The 12,936-nt window shown below is 39.4% G+C and overlaps 18 non-coding genes across 18 annotated transcripts; all 18 read left to right on the top strand.

The window, feature by feature from the left end:
• Window positions 1–620: 620 nt before the first annotated feature.
• trnae-uuc (transfer RNA glutamic acid (anticodon UUC)) lies at window positions 621–692 on the top strand. The gene has a single exon. It is a non-coding gene; the product is annotated as a tRNA-Glu (tRNA).
• A 320-nt stretch (window positions 693–1,012) lies between these two features.
• On the top strand, window positions 1,013–1,085 carry trnar-acg (transfer RNA arginine (anticodon ACG)). Its single transcript has one exon. It is a non-coding gene; the product is annotated as a tRNA-Arg (tRNA).
• Window positions 1,086–1,966: 881 nt separating this feature from the next.
• trnae-uuc (transfer RNA glutamic acid (anticodon UUC)) lies at window positions 1,967–2,038 on the top strand. Its single transcript has one exon. It is a non-coding gene; the product is annotated as a tRNA-Glu (tRNA).
• Window positions 2,039–2,356: 318 nt separating this feature from the next.
• Window positions 2,357–2,429, top strand: trnar-acg (transfer RNA arginine (anticodon ACG)). The gene has a single exon. It is a non-coding gene; the product is annotated as a tRNA-Arg (tRNA).
• Window positions 2,430–3,311: 882 nt separating this feature from the next.
• trnae-uuc (transfer RNA glutamic acid (anticodon UUC)) lies at window positions 3,312–3,383 on the top strand. The gene has a single exon. It is a non-coding gene; the product is annotated as a tRNA-Glu (tRNA).
• Window positions 3,384–3,701: 318 nt separating this feature from the next.
• Window positions 3,702–3,774, top strand: trnar-acg (transfer RNA arginine (anticodon ACG)). The gene has a single exon. It is a non-coding gene; the product is annotated as a tRNA-Arg (tRNA).
• Window positions 3,775–4,655: 881 nt separating this feature from the next.
• On the top strand, window positions 4,656–4,727 carry trnae-uuc (transfer RNA glutamic acid (anticodon UUC)). The gene has a single exon. It is a non-coding gene; the product is annotated as a tRNA-Glu (tRNA).
• Window positions 4,728–5,045: 318 nt separating this feature from the next.
• Window positions 5,046–5,118, top strand: trnar-acg (transfer RNA arginine (anticodon ACG)). Its single transcript has one exon. It is a non-coding gene; the product is annotated as a tRNA-Arg (tRNA).
• An 882-nt stretch (window positions 5,119–6,000) lies between these two features.
• On the top strand, window positions 6,001–6,072 carry trnae-uuc (transfer RNA glutamic acid (anticodon UUC)). Its single transcript has one exon. It is a non-coding gene; the product is annotated as a tRNA-Glu (tRNA).
• Window positions 6,073–6,390: 318 nt separating this feature from the next.
• trnar-acg (transfer RNA arginine (anticodon ACG)) lies at window positions 6,391–6,463 on the top strand. Its single transcript has one exon. It is a non-coding gene; the product is annotated as a tRNA-Arg (tRNA).
• An 881-nt stretch (window positions 6,464–7,344) lies between these two features.
• On the top strand, window positions 7,345–7,416 carry trnae-uuc (transfer RNA glutamic acid (anticodon UUC)). Its single transcript has one exon. It is a non-coding gene; the product is annotated as a tRNA-Glu (tRNA).
• A 318-nt stretch (window positions 7,417–7,734) lies between these two features.
• Window positions 7,735–7,807, top strand: trnar-acg (transfer RNA arginine (anticodon ACG)). Its single transcript has one exon. It is a non-coding gene; the product is annotated as a tRNA-Arg (tRNA).
• An 881-nt stretch (window positions 7,808–8,688) lies between these two features.
• On the top strand, window positions 8,689–8,760 carry trnae-uuc (transfer RNA glutamic acid (anticodon UUC)). Its single transcript has one exon. It is a non-coding gene; the product is annotated as a tRNA-Glu (tRNA).
• Window positions 8,761–9,078: 318 nt separating this feature from the next.
• trnar-acg (transfer RNA arginine (anticodon ACG)) lies at window positions 9,079–9,151 on the top strand. Its single transcript has one exon. It is a non-coding gene; the product is annotated as a tRNA-Arg (tRNA).
• Window positions 9,152–10,032: 881 nt separating this feature from the next.
• Window positions 10,033–10,104, top strand: trnae-uuc (transfer RNA glutamic acid (anticodon UUC)). Its single transcript has one exon. It is a non-coding gene; the product is annotated as a tRNA-Glu (tRNA).
• Window positions 10,105–10,422: 318 nt separating this feature from the next.
• Window positions 10,423–10,495, top strand: trnar-acg (transfer RNA arginine (anticodon ACG)). Its single transcript has one exon. It is a non-coding gene; the product is annotated as a tRNA-Arg (tRNA).
• A 1,557-nt stretch (window positions 10,496–12,052) lies between these two features.
• On the top strand, window positions 12,053–12,124 carry trnae-uuc (transfer RNA glutamic acid (anticodon UUC)). The gene has a single exon. It is a non-coding gene; the product is annotated as a tRNA-Glu (tRNA).
• A 318-nt stretch (window positions 12,125–12,442) lies between these two features.
• trnar-acg (transfer RNA arginine (anticodon ACG)) lies at window positions 12,443–12,515 on the top strand. Its single transcript has one exon. It is a non-coding gene; the product is annotated as a tRNA-Arg (tRNA).
• Window positions 12,516–12,936: the final 421 nt, after the last annotated feature.

Consider the following 12,936-nt stretch of genomic DNA (forward strand, 5'->3'; position numbering starts at 1 on the left):
AAGTCCCGGTAATGGAAAGAACATCTTGTCATTTGGCATGCACATGTGTAACAACAGATACCACATTTTAACTGGCAGCAGTATCACACAACACAACAATATTCCCTCAGCAACAGGAAATGTCACCTGTTATATAGATTCAAAATTTACAAGGCTTTCTACATTTTGAATCGACTTCATGATTGCATTTCTTGCTCTGCAGTAAATTTCATGCAACAACAGGAGGATCAAATTAAGATTTGCATCTGTAACAGAAAACCAAGGAACCTTGTCGGTGACAGACGCTGAGAATGTAAACACTGTTCTAGGTGTGACCTGACTTTAGTTAAAATATGGGGCCAGTGGCGCAAAGGATAACGTGTCTGACTACGGATCAGAAGATTCTAGGTTCGACTTCTGGCTGGCTCGAAGAAATCTTTAGTTGACCAAAATCAACTTTGGAAAAAAACTCTTCACTTTTCAGTGTGTCTGGCTGTTATCCCTTAAACACATTTTAGACAGATTTTATATGGGACTTTTCCCCAACATCTCTGAGAAAAAAGATGGAGCTTTTAATTACAACAGGCATAATTTCAACATTTATAGATTTGTCTGTGATGTATTTTCTTAAGTAAATGTCTTCCCATATGGTCTAGCGGTTAGGATTCCTGGTTTTCACCCAGGTGGCCCGGGTTCAACTCCCGGTATGGGAAAGAACATCTTGTCATTTGGCATGCACATGTGTAACAACAGATACCACATTTGAACTGGCGGCAGTATCACACAACACGACAATATTCCCTCAGCAACAGGATATGTCACATGTTATGTAGATTCAAGATTTACAATGCTTTTCTAAACCTTGAATACGACTTCATGTTTGCATTTCTTGCTCTGCAGTAAAATTCATGCAACAACAGGAGGATCAAATTAAGATATGCATCTGTAACAGAAAACCAAGGAACCTTGTCGGTGACAGACGCTGAGAATGTGAACACTGGTCTAGGTGTGAAATGACTTTAGCTTTAATATCGGGCCAGTGGCGCAATGGATAACGTGTCTGACTACGGATCAGAAGATTCTAGGTTCGACTCCTGGCTGGCTCGAAGACATATTTAGTTGACCAAAATCAAGCTGGGAAAAATACTCTTCAGTTTGTCTGGCTGTTCTCGCTTAAACACATTTTAGACAGATTTTATATGGGACTTTTCCCCAACATCTCTGAGAAAAAAGATGGAGCTTTTAATTACAACAGGCATAATTTCAACATTTATAGATTTGTCTGTGATGATTTTTTGATTATTAAATCCCTTCCCATATGGTCAAGCAGTTACGATTCCTGGTTTTCACCCAGGTGGCCTGTTTTCGACTCCCGGTATGGGAAAGAACATCTTGACATTTGGCATGCACATGTGTAACAACAGATACCACATTTTAACTGGCAGCAGTATCACACAACACAACCATATTCCCTCAGCAACAGGAAATGTGACATGTTATGTAGATTCAAAATTCACAAGGCTTTTTAAATGTTGAATACACTTCATGATTGCATTTCTTGCTCTGCAGTAAAATTCATGCAACAAAAGGAGGATCAAATTAAGATATGCATCTGTAACAGAAAACCAAGGAACCTTGTCGCTGACAGACGCTGAGAATGTGAACACTGGTCTAGGTGTGACCTGACTTTGGCTTTAATATGGGGCCTTGGCCAAATGGATAATGTGTCTGACTACGGATCAGAAGATTCTAGGTTCTGACTCCTGGCTGGCTCGAAGACATATTTAGTTGACCAAAATCAAGCTGGGAAAAATACTCTTTACTTTTCAGTGTGTCTGGCTGTTCTCGCTTAAACACATTTTAGACAGATTTTATATGGGACTTTTCCCCAACATCTCTGAGAAAAAAAGATGGAGCTTTTAATTACAACAGGCATAATTTCAACATTTATAGATTTGTCTGTGATGTTTTTCTTAAGTAAGTGTCTTCCCATATGGTCTAGCGGTTAGGATTCCTGGTTTTCACCCAGGTGGCCCGGGTTCAACTCCCGGTATGGGAAAGAACATCTTGTCATTTGGCATACACTTGTGTAACAACAAATAACACATTTGAACTGGTGGCAGTATCACACAACATGACAATATTCCCTCAGCAACAGGATATGTCACATGTTATGTAGATTCAAGATTTACAATCTTTTCTAAACCTTGAATACACTTCATGTTTGCATTTCTTGCTCTGCAGTAAAATTCATGCAACAACAGGAGGATCAAATTAAGATATGCATCTGTAACAGAAAACCAAGGAACCTTGTCGGTGACAGACGCTGAGAATGTGAACACTGGTCTAGGTGTGAAATGACTTTAGCTTTAATATGGGGCCAGTGGCGCAATGGATAACGTGTCTGACTACGGATCAGAAGATTCTAGGTTCGACTCCTGGCTGGCTCGAAGACATATTTATTAGACCAAAATCAAGCTGGGAAAAATACTCTTCAGTTTGTCTGGCTGTTCTCGCTTAAACACATTTTAGACAGATTTTATATGGGACTTTTCCCCAACATCTCTGAGAAAAAAAGATGGAGCTTTTAATTACAACAGGCATAATTTCAACATTTATAGATTTGTCTGTGATGATTTTTTTATTATTAAATCCCTTCCCAAATGGTCAAGCAGTTACGATTCCTGGTTTTCACCCAGGTGGCCTGTTTTCGACTCCCGGTATGGGAAAGAACATCTTGACATTTGGCATGCACATGTGTAACAACAGATACCACATTTTAACTGGCAGCAGTATCACACAACACAACCATATTCCCTCAGCAACAGGAAATGTGACATGTTATGTAGATTCAAAATTCACAAGGCTTTTTAAATGTTGAATACACTTCATGATTGCATTTCTTGCTCTGCAGTAAAATTCATGCAACAAAAGGAGGATCAAATTAAGATATGCATCTGTAACAGAAAACCAAGGAACCTTGTCGCTGACAGACGCTGAGAATGTGAACACTGGTCTAGGTGTGACCTGACTTTGGCTTTAATATGGGGCCTTGGCCAAATGGATAATGTGTCTGACTACGGATCAGAAGATTCTAGGTTCTGACTCCTGGCTGGCTCGAAGACATATTTAGTTGACCAAAATCAAGCTGGGAAAAATACTCTTTACTTTTCAGTGTGTCTGGCTGTTCTCGCTTAAACACATTTTAGACAGATTTTATATGGGACTTTTCCCCAACATCTCTGAGAAAAAAAGATGGAGCTTTTAATTACAACAGGCATAATTTCAACATTTATAGATTTGTCTGTGATGTTTTTCTTAAGTAAGTGTCTTCCCATATGGTCTAGCGGTTAGGATTCCTGGTTTTCACCCAGGTGGCCCGGGTTCAACTCCCGGTATGGGAAAGAACATCTTGTCATTTGGCATACACTTGTGTAACAACAAATAACACATTTGAACTGGTGGCAGTATCACACAACATGACAATATTCCCTCAGCAACAGGATATGTCACATGTTATGTAGATTCAAGATTTACAATCTTTTCTAAACCTTGAATACACTTCATGTTTGCATTTCTTGCTCTGCAGTAAAATTCATGCAACAACAGGAGGATCAAATTAAGATATGCATCTGTAACAGAAAACCAAGGAACCTTGTCGGTGACAGACGCTGAGAATGTGAACACTGGTCTAGGTGTGAAATGACTTTAGCTTTAATATGGGGCCAGTGGCGCAATGGATAACGTGTCTGACTACGGATCAGAAGATTCTAGGTTCGACTCCTGGCTGGCTCGAAGACATATTTATTAGACCAAAATCAAGCTGGGAAAAATACTCTTCAGTTTGTCTGGCTGTTCTCGCTTAAACACATTTTAGACAGATTTTATATGGGACTTTTCCCCAACATCTCTGAGAAAAAAAGATGGAGCTTTTAATTACAACAGGCATAATTTCAACATTTATAGATTTGTCTGTGATGATTTTTTTGTTATCAAATCCCTTCCCAAATGGTCAAGCAGTTACGATTCCTGGTTTTCACCCAGGTGGCCTGTTTTCGACTCCCGGTATGGGAAAGAACATCTTGACATTTGGCATGCACATGTGTAACAACAGATACCACATTTTAACTGGCAGCAGTATCACACAACACAACCATATTCCCTCAGCAACAGGAAATGTGACATGTTATGTAGATTCAAAAATCACAAGGCTTTTTAAATGTTGAATACACTTCATGATTGCATTTCTTGCTCTGCAGTAAAATTCATGCAACAAAAGGAGGATCAAATTAAGATATGCATCTGTAACAGAAAACCAAGGAACCTTGTCGCTGACAGACGCTGAGAATGTGAACACTGGTCTAGGTGTGACCTGACTTTGGCTTTAATATGGGGCCTTGGCCAAATGGATAATGTGTCTGACTACGGATCAGAAGATTCTGGTTCTGACTCCTGGCTGGCTCGAAGACATATTTAGTTGACCAAAATCAAGCTGGGAAAAATACTCTTTACTTTTCAGTGTGTCTGGCTGTTCTCGCTTAAACACATTTTAGACAGATTTTATATGGGACTTTTCCCCAACATCTCTGAGAAAAAAAGATGGAGCTTTTAATTACAACAGGCATAATTTCAACATTTATAGATTTGTCTGTGATGTTTTTCTTAAGTAAGTGTCTTCCCATATGGTCTAGCGGTTAGGATTCCTGGTTTTCACCCAGGTGGCCCGGGTTCAACTCCCGGTATGGGAAAGAACATCTTGTCATTTGGCATACACTTGTGTAACAACAAATAACACATTTGAACTGGTGGCAGTATCACACAACATGACAATATTCCCTCAGCAACAGGATATGTCACATGTTATGTAGATTCAAGATTTACAATCTTTTCTAAACCTTGAATACACTTCATGTTTGCATTTCTTGCTCTGCAGTAAAATTCATGCAACAACAGGAGGATCAAATTAAGATATGCATCTGTAACAGAAAACCAAGGAACCTTGTCGGTGACAGACGCTGAGAATGTGAACACTGGTCTAGGTGTGAAATGACTTTAGCTTTAATATGGGGCCAGTGGCGCAATGGATAACGTGTCTGACTACGGATCAGAAGATTCTAGGTTCGACTCCTGGCTGGCTCGAAGACATTTTTATTAGACCAAAATCAAGCTGGGAAAAATACTCTTCAGTTTGTCTGGCTGTTCTCGCTTAAACACATTTTAGACAGATTTTATATGGGACTTTTCCCCAACATCTCTGAGAAAAAAAGATGGAGCTTTTAATTACAACAGGCATAATTTCAACATTTATAGATTTGTCTGTGATGATTTTTTTATTATCAAATCCCTTCCCAAATGGTCAAGCAGTTACGATTCCTGGTTTTCACCCAGGTGGCCTGTTTTCGACTCCCGGTATGGGAAAGAACATCTTGACATTTGGCATGCACATGTGTAACAACAGATACCACATTTTAACTGGCAGCAGTATCACACAACACAACCATATTCCCTCAGCAACAGGAAATGTGACATGTTATGTAGATTCAAAATTCACAAGGCTTTTTAAATGTTGAATACACTTCATGATTGCATTTCTTGCTCTGCAGTAAAATTCATGCAACAAAAGGAGGATCAAATTAAGATATGCATCTGTAACAGAAAACCAAGGAACCTTGTCGCTGACAGACGCTGAGAATGTGAACACTGGTCTAGGTGTGACCTGACTTTGGCTTTAATATGGGGCCTTGGCCCAATGGATAATGTGTCTGACTACGGATCAGAAGATTCTAGGTTCTGACTCCTGGCTGGCTCGAAGACATATTTAGTTGACCAAAATCAAGCTGGGAAAAATACTCTTTACTTTTCAGTGTGTCTGGCTGTTCTCGCTTAAACACATTTTAGACAGATTTTATATGGGACTTTTCCCCAACATCTCTGAGAAAAAAAGATGGAGCTTTTAATTACAACAGGCATAATTTCAACATTTATAGATTTGTCTGTGATGTTTTTCTTAAGTAAGTGTCTTCCCATATGGTCTAGCGGTTAGGATTCCTGGTTTTCACCCAGGTGGCCCGGGTTCAACTCCCGGTATGGGAAAGAACATCTTGTCATTTGGCATACACTTGTGTAACAACAAATAACACATTTGAACTGGTGGCAGTATCACACAACATGACAATATTCCCTCAGCAACAGGATATGTCACATGTTATGTAGATTCAAGATTTACAATCTTTTCTAAACCTTGAATACACTTCATGTTTGCATTTCTTGCTCTGCAGTAAAATTCATGCAACAACAGGAGGATCAAATTAAGATATGCATCTGTAACAGAAAACCAAGGAACCTTGTCGGTGACAGACGCTGAGAATGTGAACACTGGTCTAGGTGTGAAATGACTTTAGCTTTAATATGGGGCCAGTGGCGCAATGGATAACGTGTCTGACTACGGATCAGAAGATTCTAGGTTCGACTCCTGGCTGGCTCGAAGACATATTTATTAGACCAAAATCAAGCTGGGAAAAATACTCTTCAGTTTGTCTGGCTGTTCTCGCTTAAACACATTTTAGACAGATTTTATATGGGACTTTTCCCCAACATCTCTGAGAAAAAAAGATGGAGCTTTTAATTACAACAGGCATAATTTCAACATTTATAGATTTGTCTGTGATGATTTTTTTGTTATCAAATCCCTTCCCAAATGGTCAAGCAGTTACGATTCCTGGTTTTCACCCAGGTGGCCTGTTTTCGACTCCCGGTATGGGAAAGAACATCTTGACATTTGGCATGCACATGTGTAACAACAGATACCACATTTTAACTGGCAGCAGTATCACACAACACAACCATATTCCCTCAGCAACAGGAAATGTGACATGTTATGTAGATTCAAAATTCACAAGGCTTTTTAAATGTTGAATACACTTCATGATTGCATTTCTTGCTCTGCAGTAAAATTCATGCAACAAAAGGAGGATCAAATTAAGATATGCATCTGTAACAGAAAACCAAGGAACCTTGTCGCTGACAGACGCTGAGAATGTGAACACTGGTCTAGGTGTGACCTGACTTTGGCTTTAATATGGGGCCTTGGCCAAATGGATAATGTGTCTGACTACGGATCAGAAGATTCTGGTTCTGACTCCTGGCTGGCTCGAAGACATATTTAGTTGACCAAAATCAAGCTGGGAAAAATACTCTTTACTTTTCAGTGTGTCTGGCTGTTCTCGCTTAAACACATTTTAGACAGATTTTATATGGGACTTTTCCCCAACATCTCTGAGAAAAAAAGATGGAGCTTTTAATTACAACAGGCATAATTTCAACATTTATAGATTTGTCTGTGATGTTTTTCTTAAGTAAGTGTCTTCCCATATGGTCTAGCGGTTAGGATTCCTGGTTTTCACCCAGGTGGCCCGGGTTCAACTCCCGGTATGGGAAAGAACATCTTGTCATTTGGCATACACTTGTGTAACAACAAATAACACATTTGAACTGGTGGCAGTATCACACAACATGACAATATTCCCTCAGCAACAGGATATGTCACATGTTATGTAGATTCAAGATTTACAATCTTTTCTAAACCTTGAATACACTTCATGTTTGCATTTCTTGCTCTGCAGTAAAATTCATGCAACAACAGGAGGATCAAATTAAGATATGCATCTGTAACAGAAAACCAAGGAACCTTGTCGGTGACAGACGCTGAGAATGTGAACACTGGTCTAGGTGTGAAATGACTTTAGCTTTAATATGGGGCCAGTGGCGCAATGGATAACGTGTCTGACTACGGATCAGAAGATTCTAGGTTCGACTCCTGGCTGGCTCGAAGACATTTTTATTAGACCAAAATCAAGCTGGGAAAAATACTCTTCAGTTTGTCTGGCTGTTCTCGCTTAAACACATTTTAGACAGATTTTATATGGGACTTTTCCCCAACATCTCTGAGAAAAAAAGATGGAGCTTTTAATTACAACAGGCATAATTTCAACATTTATAGATTTGTCTGTGATGATTTTTTTGTTATCAAATCCCTTCCCAAATGGTCAAGCAGTTACGATTCCTGGTTTTCACCCAGGTGGCCTGTTTTCGACTCCCGGTATGGGAAAGAACATCTTGACATTTGGCATGCACATGTGTAACAACAGATACCACATTTTAACTGGCAGCAGTATCACACAACACAACCATATTCCCTCAGCAACAGGAAATGTGACATGTTATGTAGATTCAAAAATCACAAGGCTTTTTAAATGTTGAATACACTTCATGATTGCATTTCTTGCTCTGCAGTAAAATTCATGCAACAAAAGGAGGATCAAATTAAGATATGCATCTGTAACAGAAAACCAAGGAACCTTGTCGCTGACAGACGCTGAGAATGTGAACACTGGTCTAGGTGTGACCTGACTTTGGCTTTAATATGGGGCCTTGGCCAAATGGATAATGTGTCTGACTACGGATCAGAAGATTCTGGTTCTGACTCCTGGCTGGCTCGAAGACATATTTAGTTGACCAAAATCAAGCTGGGAAAAATACTCTTTACTTTTCAGTGTGTCTGGCTGTTCTCGCTTAAACACATTTTAGACAGATTTTATATGGGACTTTTCCCCAACATCTCTGAGAAAAAAAGATGGAGCTTTTAATTACAACAGGCATAATTTCAACATTTATAGATTTGTCTGTGATGTTTTTCTTAAGTAAGTGTCTTCCCATATGGTCTAGCGGTTAGGATTCCTGGTTTTCACCCAGGTGGCCCGGGTTCAACTCCCGGTATGGGAAAGAACATCTTGTCATTTGGCATACACTTGTGTAACAACAAATAACACATTTGAACTGGTGGCAGTATCACACAACATGACAATATTCCCTCAGCAACAGGATATGTCACATGTTATGTAGATTCAAGATTTACAATCTTTTCTAAACCTTGAATACACTTCATGTTTGCATTTCTTGCTCTGCAGTAAAATTCATGCAACAACAGGAGGATCAAATTAAGATATGCATCTGTAACAGAAAACCAAGGAACCTTGTCGGTGACAGACGCTGAGAATGTGAACACTGGTCTAGGTGTGAAATGACTTTAGCTTTAATATGGGGCCAGTGGCGCAATGGATAACGTGTCTGACTACGGATCAGAAGATTCTAGGTTCGACTCCTGGCTGGCTCGAAGACATATTTATTAGACCAAAATCAAGCTGGGAAAAATACTCTTCAGTTTGTCTGGCTGTTCTCGCTTAAACACATTTTAGACAGATTTTATATGGGACTTTTCCCCAACATCTCTGAGAAAAAAAGATGGAGCTTTTAATTACAACAGGCATAATTTCAACATTTATAGATTTGTCTGTGATGATTTTTTTGTTATCAAATCCCTTCCCAAATGGTCAAGCAGTTACGATTCCTGGTTTTCACCCAGGTGGCCTGTTTTCGACTCCCGGTATGGGAAAGAACATCTTGACATTTGGCATGCACATGTGTAACAACAGATACCACATTTTAACTGGCAGCAGTATCACACAACACAACCATATTCCCTCAGCAACAGGAAATGTGACATGTTATGTAGATTCAAAAATCACAAGGCTTTTTAAATGTTGAATACACTTCATGATTGCATTTCTTGCTCTGCAGTAAAATTCATGCAACAAAAGGAGGATCAAATTAAGATATGCATCTGTAACAGAAAACCAAGGAACCTTGTCGCTGACAGACGCTGAGAATGTGAACACTGGTCTAGGTGTGACCTGACTTTGGCTTTAATATGGGGCCTTGGCCAAATGGATAATGTGTCTGACTACGGATCAGAAGATTCTGGTTCTGACTCCTGGCTGGCTCGAAGACATATTTAGTTGACCAAAATCAAGCTGGGAAAAATACTCTTTACTTTTCAGTGTGTCTGGCTGTTCTCGCTTAAACACATTTTAGACAGATTTTATATGGGACTTTTCCCCAACATCTCTGAGAAAAAAAGATGGAGCTTTTAATTACAACAGGCATAATTTCAACATTTATAGATTTGTCTGTGATGTTTTTCTTAAGTAAGTGTCTTCCCATATGGTCTAGCGGTTAGGATTCCTGGTTTTCACCCAGGTGGCCCGGGTTCAACTCCCGGTATGGGAAAGAACATCTTGTCATTTGGCATACACTTGTGTAACAACAAATAACACATTTGAACTGGTGGCAGTATCACACAACATGACAATATTCCCTCAGCAACAGGATATGTCACATGTTATGTAGATTCAAGATTTACAATCTTTTCTAAACCTTGAATACACTTCATGTTTGCATTTCTTGCTCTGCAGTAAAATTCATGCAACAACAGGAGGATCAAATTAAGATATGCATCTGTAACAGAAAACCAAGGAACCTTGTCGGTGACAGACGCTGAGAATGTGAACACTGGTCTAGGTGTGAAATGACTTTAGCTTTAATATGGGGCCAGTGGCGCAATGGATAACGTGTCTGACTACGGATCAGAAGATTCTAGGTTCGACTCCTGGCTGGCTCGAAGACATTTTTATTAGACCAAAATCAAGCTGGGAAAAATACTCTTCAGTTTGTCTGGCTGTTCTCGCTTAAACACATTTTAGACAGATTTTATATGGGACTTTTCCCCAACATCTCTGAGAAAAAAAGATGGAGCTTTTAATTACAACAGGCATAATTTCAACATTTATAGATTTGTCTGTGATGATTTTTTTGTTATCAAATCCCTTCCCAAATGGTCAAGCAGTTACGATTCCTGGTTTTCACCCAGGTGGCCTGTTTTCGACTCCCGGTATGGGAAAGAACATCTTGACATTTGGCATGCACATGTGTAACAACAGATACCACATTTTAACTGGCAGCAGTATCACACAACACAACCATATTCCCTCAGCAACAGGAAATGTGACATGTTATGTAGATTCAAAAATCACAAGGCTTTTTAAATGTTGAATACACTTCATGATTGCATTTCTTGCTCTGCAGTAAAATTCATGCAACAAAAGGAGGATCAAATTAAGATATGCATCTGTAACAGAAAACCAAGGAACCTTGTCGCTGACAGACGCTGAGAATGTGAACACTGGTCTAGGTGTGACCTGACTTTGGCTTTAATATGGGGCCTTGGCCAAATGGATAATGTGTCTGACTACGGATCAGAAGATTCTGGTTCTGACTCCTGGCTGGCTCGAAGACATATTTAGTTGACCAAAATCAAGCTGGGAAAAATACTCTTTACTTTTCAGTGTGTCTGGCTGTTCTCGCTTAAACACATTTTAGACAGATTTTATATGGGACTTTTCCCCAACATCTCTGAGAAAAAAAGATGGAGCTTTTAATTACAACAGGCATAATTTCAACATTTATAGATTTGTCTGTGATGATTTTTTTATTATCAAATCCCTTCCCAAATGGTCAAGCAGTTACGATTCCTGGTTTTCACCCAGGTGGCCTGTTTTCGACTCCCGGTATGGGAAAGAACATCTTGACATTTGGCATGCACATGTGTAACAACAGATACCACATTTTAACTGGCAGCAGTATCACAAAACACAACCATATTCCCTCAGCAACAGGAAATGTGACATGTTATGTAGATTCAAAATTCACAAGGCTTTTTAAATGTTGAATACACTTCATGATTGCATTTCTTGCTCTGCAGTAAAATTCATGCAACAAAAGGAGGATCAAATTAAGATATGCATCTGTAACAGAAAACCAAGGAACCTTGTCGCTGACAGACGCTGAGAATGTGAACACTGGTCTAGGTGTGACCTGACTTTGGCTTTAATATGGGGCCTTGGCCCAATGGATAATGTGTCTGACTACGGATCAGAAGATTCTAGGTTTGACTCCTGGCTGGCTCGAAGACATATTTAGTTGACCAAAATCAAGCTGGGAAAAATACTCTTTACTTTTCAGTGTGTCTGGCTGTTCTCGCTTAAACACATTTTAGACAGATTTTATATGGGACTTTTCCCCAACATCTCTGAGAAAAAAAGATGGAGCTTTTAATTACAACAGGCATAATTTCAACATTTATAGATTTGTCTGTGATGTTTTTCTTAAGTAAGTGTCTTCCCATATGGTCTAGCGGTTAGGATTCCTGGTTTTCACCCAGGTGGCCCGGGTTCAACTCCCGGTATGGGAAAGAACATCTTGTCATTTGGCATACACTTGTGTAACAACAAATAACACATTTGAACTGGTGGCAGTATCACACAACATGACAATATTCCCTCAGCAACAGGATATGTCACATGTTATGTAGATTCAAGATTTACAATCTTTTCTAAACCTTGAATACACTTCATGTTTGCATTTCTTGCTCTGCAGTAAAATTCATGCAACAACAGGAGGATCAAATTAAGATATGCATCTGTAACAGAAAACCAAGGAACCTTGTCGGTGACAGACGCTGAGAATGTGAACACTGGTCTAGGTGTGAAATGACTTTAGCTTTAATATGGGGCCAGTGGCGCAATGGATAACGTGTCTGACTACGGATCAGAAGATTCTAGGTTCGACTCCTGGCTGGCTCGAAGACATATTTATTAGACCAAAATCAAGCTGGGAAAAATACTCTTCAGTTTGTCTGGCTGTTCTCGCTTAAACACATTTTAGACAGATTTTATATGGGACTTTTCCCCAACATCTCTGAGAAAAAAAGATGGAGCTTTTAATTACAACAGGCATAATTTCAACATTTATAGATTTGTCTGTGATGATTTTTTTGTTATCAAATCCCTTCCCAAATGGTCAAGCAGTTACGATTCCTGGTTTTCACCCAGGTGGCCTGTTTTCGACTCCCGGTATGGGAAAGAACATCTTGACATTTGGCATGCACATGTGTAACAACAGATACCACATTTTAACTGGCAGCAGTATCACACAACACAACCATATTCCCTCAGCAACAGGAAATGTGACATGTTATGTAGATTCAAAAATCACAAGGCTTTT

This window comes from Salmo salar, chromosome 12 (assembly GCF_965601325.2).
Source record: "Salmo salar chromosome 12, fSalSal1, whole genome shotgun sequence".
Lineage (NCBI taxonomy): Eukaryota > Metazoa > Chordata > Actinopteri > Salmoniformes > Salmonidae > Salmo > Salmo salar.